Source organism: Sminthopsis crassicaudata, chromosome 1, assembly GCF_048593235.1.
Source record: "Sminthopsis crassicaudata isolate SCR6 chromosome 1, ASM4859323v1, whole genome shotgun sequence".
Taxonomy (NCBI): domain Eukaryota; kingdom Metazoa; phylum Chordata; class Mammalia; order Dasyuromorphia; family Dasyuridae; genus Sminthopsis; species Sminthopsis crassicaudata.
The window spans coordinates 279,131,110-279,139,945 of record NC_133617.1 but is presented as its reverse complement, the minus strand read 5'-3'; the positions used below and the strand labels follow the sequence as shown (position 1 = coordinate 279,139,945).

The following is an 8,836-nucleotide window of genomic DNA, read 5'->3' as shown; positions in this document are numbered from 1 at the left end:
ATATATATATATATATATATATATATATATATATATATATATATATATATATATATATATATGTCTGGGTTGCCATCTAAAGTTTTGGGTGGGAAAAAAAGATTAACCTTTTAAAACATCAGTTGCTACTATATTTGGCAGACTGAAAAATACACTGGATTTGTTCTTGTAAAACCCATCTGGACTCCATTGCTTAACTATCCATATGACCTTAAGCAAGTCATTTACTTGGCTTTCTGTGGACTGTAAAGTTTCCTGATCTGTAAAGTAAGAAATAACATATTGTTGTGGATAGACACCTAGTCTTGAAGTCAGAAAGAACTTTTACATCTTTTGACTATGTAACTCAGGACAAGTCACTTAATGTCTCATTCAGTGTCACTAAGAAATGCTCTAAGTCTATAAGTTGTATTGGAAAAGGAAGTTTCATCATCATGAGTTCTTTACAGAAATAAAATTACAGTTCCAGTACCTCCCCAACTCCCTTCCCTCCCCAAAAATGAAAACTCTGAAGTATTTAAACTACCATAATCTCTAAAATCTCCTTTACCTAAAAGTTTTTTGATTCTATTTACCTGCATTTATGAAATATTTGATCAGAAAACACCAAAAGATGCAGATCACACATTTAAAAAAATAATAATATGCTTTAAAGCAAGGAGATTTAAAACAGGAACTAAAAAGGAAAAATATAATTTTACTTACTGTGAACAGAAAGTTTGGTCTTCAAGCTCTTAACAATTTTCTTGCTAGAACAAAATGATACCATTTAATGGCTCAATTCTGCAGTTGATTTGTTAGATATTTAAAACACATACCAGTGCTAAAAAAATCAGTGTGGTGTAGTAGAATGAGTGACAACTTTGTAATCAATAAGACTTAGATTCAATTCTGCTACATCTGTCTCTAATGTTTGCTAATTGTGTGAATTCAGAGTCAGGCGATCTGGGTTAAGTTTTACTACTTACTATGTCTGTGAGTTGGAGAAGTCATTTACTTTCCCTGAGCCTCAGTTTCCTCATCTAAAGATTGCAGTTGAACCAACTGATGAGTGGAGTTGCTTTCTGGCTTTTGTTCTTGTTCAGTGATTTTGCGATCCATGTCTGGCTCTTCATGATCTCTCCAGGTTTTCTCAGCAAAGATACAAGAGTGCTTTGCCATTTCCTTCTCCATCTCATTTTGTAGATGAGGAGCTGAGACAAATAGGGTTACTTGACTTGCTCAGGATCCCACAACTAATAATAAGTGCCAGACCATATTTGAACTCAAGAAGATGAGTCTTCCTTTTTCCAAGTTTGGTGTCCTATCTACTGCACTACCTAATTGACCTAAATCTAGTGCAATGGGGATCTGATACATGTGCAAATAACATCAATTTGTTAAAATGTCATCATCTACTTGAAAGATACCTTTCCTTTTGGAAAATTATGAGGACTGGAACATATATATAGAGAGAGACAGACATTCTTCATTGTCCTACCATAGAATTTGAAGGAGCCTTTGATCATTGACTATATTGCTAGAACTGAAGGAATCCCTAAAAAGGCCCAAAGCACTATCCATAATTTTTGATGCATTCTTCTCTGGGAGATCAATGTAACTCCTTTCAGAGTTGATAAGACAGTGGGATAAGAGGAGAAGGCCTCCTTCTTTCTCCCAAGCCTGTCATATCTCCAAGATCATATGCTCCCTGAAAAATTGGGCTCAGCCTTTAGCCTTTTCCTTTGTTCTTTTCTATTCCAAGAATAGACATGGAATACTCAATTTGAATGGAGCTCAAGCTACAAAGATCTGAGAATCCAGGAATTCAGGCTGGATGTTGGAGCCAGTCCAATGGCAGCACTATGAGAAGCAAGGGTCTAGGATTCCATCCTAGAAGAAGCAGGTAGCAATGTTGGCTTTATACATAGCATCAATGTTATTTATAAATTGAGTTAAATTGTGATCTTATCTCCATTCAGAGATCAGGATGGTGCAGAAGGCATTATGCTCCTTTGGGTGTTAGGTAAAATATTGCTGTTTGTTTTTGCTATAGTTATAAAAATAAATATCTCTTTTAAGACAAAAAATATATACAACTGAGAGAAATGATTAGTAATAATAAATGATTTGGGGACATTCAGATTTTGCCCTTTTTCTTTTACGACTTCAGTCTGGAGGTTTAGTTAACCTCCTCTGTCATATAGTGGGGGATAAATTCTTTGAATAGACTGCCTAAGGCTGATGGTAAATTAGAAGTAAAAGACATAAGGAAAATTCATTTGAATAGGTTCATTGTCTCATTGTAGTATTCGTTCTATCACTAATTGTTAACCAATCAGAGTTGATTGCCACCCTCCAAAATACTCTTCTTCCAAAGGACATATAAGCCATGTACCTGCATTCCATAATCATTTTTGATGTTAAGAAAGAGATGGACAAATGGCCAGTCTGTTGAACCTTTTTAGATACCACATGATCCAATATGAAATGGAGGAAGCCAATGGCAGAGAAAAAAGTTACCCCAATGTTTCTGGGTATCTAAAAATCTTAACAGGGAATTATCACAGGCCTCTGCACCTTAGAGAGTAGATCCAGATCAGTAATGTTATACTATGATCCTAAATCAATTAACTTTTCCATACCTATTTCCCCACTATAAATAGAGATGATAGTGCACATCTCATAATATTCTTATGAGTATCCAAAGATGTAATATCATACTTTTAGAAAGAGCTATTATGTGAATTTATTGCATTTGAATATACATATTTGTTATAAGAATTTTGAAATTTTTTTCCCAATTTGGGGGCAGATAGGAGGGGAATTGAAAGGAAAGGGTCAAGTAGCTTTAGGATTGCCAAAAGGGATAAAAGATCATTTTAAATGCAGAGATTAGAATAGAAGAAAGACCAAAAGAAATCACAGATAATCAAGAGAGTTTTAGAAATTACATCAAAATTGCTTGTGACTTCAAGAGTCTTGAAGAAATTAATGATGGGTATAAACAAGCTGCCTTGGATTACCAACAATGACTTGCAAGTAAAAAAAAAAAAAGAATAAATAACATCACCCAGGAAATATCTAATCAGAAAGGAGATAGTTCAGTTACATGTCATATTTATTATATGCTTTATAAGAAAAATAATCTGTGCATGAAAGTGATTCACAGTTTTGAGGATCTTAGGTTTTTGTATTGTCATATAAATGGAAATACACATTTTATTTATTGTTAAATTCCAAATAAAAAAGAGGAAAATACAAATATGATTTTTGTGAAGCACCTATATGTGCTTCATGGGATAGATATATATAGATATATAGATATATAGATATCTTCCTGATATTAGATAATTACAGGTTCTGACATGCAAATTAGAGGTCTTTAATCTGTTCCTTTCAATCAAGAAGGTGGTTATCTTTCACTTTATCTGGAGTATTCAAGGATAGATAGGTAATGTAGTGAATAAAGTGCAAGGTCAAAAGTAAGGAAAATTCCTCTTTTTGAGTTCAAATCTGGCCTCAGACGCTTGCCTACTAGCCATATGATTGTTGGGCAAGTCACTTCATTTTGCCCCAGTTCCCTTGTCTCATATAAATCAGCTAGAAAAGAAAATAGGAAACCATTACAGTATTTTTCCTAGAAAATTCCAAATGGAATCACAAAGAATTGGACATGACTGTAAAATGACTTTCAGAATTGAATTATGAGAGAACCACTATGATATTCTATTTTGCCCATTTTCTTCTTTAAAGTAGGAGTTGAAAAACTATGTCCTAAGGCCTAAAAAGCCTATCTTGTTTCTGAATAGCCCAACCCTGTAACACTTTTACCATGTAATCAATCCATAGGAAAATTGGTAGAAAGTCAGAGTTGGCCCAAAGACAATAGTTTACACACCTCTGCTCTATAAAGCAGCTCTCAGCCTTTCTTACATAATGACTCCTTATAATAGTCCGGTGAACCCTATGGACCTCTTCTCAGAATAATCTTCATAAATATCCAAAATAAAAGACATTAAATTACAAAGGAAACCAAATATCTTGAAATGCAATACTCAATTTTTTTTTAATTCATGCACCTCTTAAAATTTATCAGTGAGGCATTGGTTAAGAATCCCTGCTTTTAAAGCTGTTTGGCAAAAAATTACCTCCCATATTGAACTTGGGCAAGAAAACTTAAGAAATTAAGAATTAGGAGTGAAATGAGCAGGACCAGGAGATCGTTGTATACTTCAACAACAATACTATATGATGATCAATTCTGATGGATGTGGCCATTTTCAACAATGAGATGAACCAAAACAGTTCCAATAGAGCAATAATGAAATGAACCAACTATACCTAGTGAAAGAACTCTAGGAGATGATTATGAACCACAACATAGAATTCCCAATCCCCCTAATTTTGTCCACCTACATTTTGGATTTCCTTCACAGGCTAATTATACACTATTTCAAAGTCCAATTCTTTTTGTACAGCAAAACAACTGTTTGGACATGTGTATATATATATATATATATATATATATATATATAGTATTTAATTTATACTTTAACATATTTAACATGTATTGGTCAACCTGCCATCTGGGGGGGGGGGAAATTGGAACAGAAGGTTAGGCAATTGTTAATGTTGTAAAATTACCCATGCATATATCTGGTAAATAAAAACTATTAAAATATTTTTTAAGAAAAAGAAATTAAGCATTAGATAATTTTGTTCTACAGTCCTCTGATTATTAAAATCAAGCAAAGTATAAAACAAGCAGACTGTCTGCAAAAAGGTATTGTCACTGTCATGGAAGATGCCAAAAAGTTCAAATGGAAGATTGCTTTCTGTTAGATGATGAGTTACTACAGATATTCCTGCTTATGGATAACATTGTGCCTCTTTAATGAGATCTAAGGCCATTCAAAAGTTTTTTATGAAGAACTCAATCAATCAACAAATGTATATTAGATACTTATAGTACTATGTACAAAGCAATACGCTAAGTGGTACAGATTCTAACATATACTTGCCTCAAGAAGCATACATTCTATGTGTATGAATCCAGTTAAGTACAACAGAAAAAAATGAAATGGACAAAGATTCCATATTATTATGTAATTGAAAGGACAGTCCATTAAATTAATCTATTACTACATATTGGACAAATGATCAATGAATCAGGCCCAGAATTGCATAGATGGATGATCATGAATTGTATTTGGGAAATTATCTAGCACTTTCAAGGATTCCAAACTTCTCTTCCCTCCTATGTGTAATGCATAAATATTTAAGACTTACTATTCAATAAAAGATAAATTGGGGGTTTTATTCATTTAGAAAGGAACCATTCTGTTAGATTTAATTGTTATAATCACAGGACTGACTGACCTTCAGAGATTGTCCATTCTTCTCTCCTGCCTTCAGGTTCTTAACCTGACAAAAATGAATCTAACTCATGCCCATAAATTTCAAAAGCAGAATTTCCACGAGTGCCACTTCATTTTTGTAAAATGGAAAACCCTCTGGGTTATAAAATATATTTTCAAAGAACTTGTATGCTTATTTAATATTTATTCCTGGAAACAAAAATTCATCCATCAGCAAACAAATTAATTTTCCATTTGATCATTTCTTTTATTTACAAAAAAAAAATTTATCTCTTTCCCTTTCTCTTTTTAAAAGAAATGTGGAATGCTTCACAAATTTGAATGTCATCCTTGAGTAGGATTATGCTAATCTGCTCTCTATCATTCCAGTTTTAGTATATGTGCTGCCAAAACAAGCACCCTCTTCTCATTTCCAATTTTATCCCATTTTTCTATTGCATACCTCACTGTTATCACTCAATCATTTGTAGACGTTCATATTGTTTCCATACTCTTTGGGGAATTTTGTCCCTCTTATTTGTAGTTAGCATAATTTTGTTTTATTTTTCTTTCCAGAAGCTCCCAGAAGCCCTTTCCTCATATGCCTGTCTTCCTCAATTCTTCGCCACTCTATTTATCAATTGGCTCCAAAATTCTTTGGCTGTCACACAAATGACTGTCAAGTATTGCTGACTCTTGCATTTGTCTATAGACTACTTATACAATACCTAACTTGTCATACATTTACTGTTTCTCAATTTTTTCATCTGATATAAATTTGGTGGTTTGCAAAATCTGTATTCTCCAATTCTAATATTTTCTAGTTGTATATTTAAACTTTGTTCTTCCATTTTTACCCTTTTAAAAATCCTCAGCTCTTCCTTCCATATTGCACTTTCCATTATCAGGCATGAGATTCTGTGAGGAAAGTATTATTGTCTTCCTTTGTATCTCCAGTCAGTCAGTAAGCATTTATTAAGTACTTACTTTTTTTAAAATACAAGCACTAATTAAGTACTTTTTAAGTACAAGCATTAATTAAGTGCTCTCAATGCATCATGAAATCTCCTTTGCGAAATCTTTTTCAGCCTTAAATGGAGAATTTATTAAAGGAACAAAATATGTGGTGCTGAAAAAGAACCCTTTTTTCTATCTCTAAAAATCTGGAAGCAATTATGTTCCTACAAAAGGCACAAGCTTGACAATCCTCAAAAATGAAAATCTTTTTATCTCATGAACTGCATACTTGACTCCAAAGAATTCTCTTTTGCAAAACTAGTCTAGTTCTATCTACTATACCTGAGTTTGGTTTGGTGTCAGGATTTAATTCTGAAATGGTAGCAATCTTTTCTACTAACATCATTCCTGGAATTTGTAGACTAGAACTAACTTAATCCCAATTCCATGGAGGCCAAGAAGGATACCTACCCAAGGCTCAGTTTTGGGTCCTCTTCTCTTTTCTCTCTGAGGTCTCTCACTTAGTGATCTCAGCAGTGTGGCTTCAATTCTCTTCTCTATGCATGACTGTCAGATCTATATAGCCAGCCTTCACCTCTCCTAACCTCCATTCCCATATTGCCAACTTATTTGGAGCATCTCAAACTATATTTTTATAACATGTCTAAAACCAAACTCCTTATCTTTTCTCCAATCCCTCCCCTCTTCCCAGTTTCTCTATTATTATTGAAGGTACCACTATTCTTCTAATCACCCAGGCTTTCACTCTCAATGTCATCCTAAACTCTTAATTTTCACTCTGTAAAGTCAATGTACTGCCAAATCTTTTCATTTTTACCTCAGATAGATCCATTTGTCTCTACTTACATAGCCATGATGGTACATCAGACCTACATCACTTCTCAGCTGGTCTATTGCAATAACTTTCTAATTGTTCCTCCTGGCTCCAGTCTCTATCTTCTCCAATTGATCTTTCACACAGCTGCCAAAGTGATTTTCTAAAAATATAGTTCCAGTCACATGCTCTAAAGACTTCAATGGCTCCCAATTACCTCCAAGATCAATAAAAATGTATTTTGTTTGTATTTGAAGATTTCCATAACCTTCCCTTCCTACTTTTCCTGTCTTCTTATACTTTATTCCCTTCTACATATGCTATGATTGGGCAACATTATCCTATTAAATGATTCTCTCACATGACTTAGTCTCCCATCTCTAAGTCTTTGTATTGCTCCTCTCACATGACTTAGTCTCCCATCTCTAAGTCTTTGTATTGCTCCTCCCCATGTCTGAAATATTCTCCTTTTTCACCTATGTCCCTTGTCTTCTTTGGATTCCTTTAAGATTTGAGTGAAACCCTACCTTCTGCAGAAGGTCTTCAAGCTTTCAGTTGCTAATGTAATTACCTCATTACTCTGTACTCTATTTTTTGGTATTATTTCCATGCTGTCTCCCGCATTACACTGTGATCTCCTTGAGGGCAGGGACAATCTTGATTTTTCTTTGCATCTCCAGAACTTAGTACAGTGTCTGGCATATGATAAGTACTTAAATGCTGATTCAAGTTTAATTGTGGAAAAAAAAACCAAAAACTTAAAGTAATATTTTTCTCATTAGTATTTTATTTTGTAATTGCATATAAACATAGTTTTCAACATTCATTTTTGTAAGATTTTGAGTTCCAAATTGTTTCTCTCTCCCTTCCCCAAGAGAACAATTACTCTGATATAGGTTATACATGTACAATCATTTTAAATATATTTCCATATTGGTCATGTTATAAAAGAAAAATCAGAACAACAGGGAAAAACTGAGAAAGAAAAAAACAACACAAAAGGGGAGATAAAAATAGTATGCTTTAATTGCCATTCAATCTCTCTTTAGGTGTGGATAGCATTTTCCATTGCAAATACATTGGAATTGTTTTGAATCACTGTATTACTGAGAAGAAATAAGTCTGTCATAGTTGATCATCATATGATCTTGCTGTTACCATACATAGTGTTCTCCTGGTACTTGCACTTCTTTCAACATCAGTTCCTATAAATCTTTCCAGGTTTTTCTTACAGCAATATTTTTTACAGAATAATCTCAGCCCAAATTCTATCAAATACTACCAAATGTTAGGAGGCATGGAGAGGGGAAGAAAAGAGGGGATAGCTGAAAGCTTAATTTTTCCCCTAGTTAGTAGTCAGAACAACTTAGTTCAACTTTCAATACCCCTCTGAGATTACAGTATTACTGATTGAGAGTCCTATGGCTTGCCAATATCATGACCACTGGCATACAAGGCTTTATAGTCATCTTGGACCAACTTTGAAAGTGGAATGAACTAAATAGTCATTTAATTTTCAGGGCACTTCTACTAAGAGGAGCACATGTACCAATCCTCCCAGACATGTAACCAATTCTTTTCATCACTACTCAAAGGATGCTAACTCATTACTTCACATTTTCTTGAGGGCAGCAAAAACCTATGTCACCCTTATTAAACAACATTCCCATAATCATTAAAATGCAGACCCTCAATTTTCCATGTG

General features: G+C 33.8%; 1 non-coding gene across 1 annotated transcript; it reads right to left on the bottom strand.

The window, feature by feature from the left end:
• Positions 1 to 5,653: 5,653 nt before the first annotated feature.
• On the bottom strand, positions 5,654 to 5,759 carry LOC141552295 (U6 spliceosomal RNA). The gene has a single exon (XR_012485101.1). It is a non-coding gene; the product is annotated as a U6 spliceosomal RNA (small nuclear RNA).
• Positions 5,760 to 8,836: the final 3,077 nt, after the last annotated feature.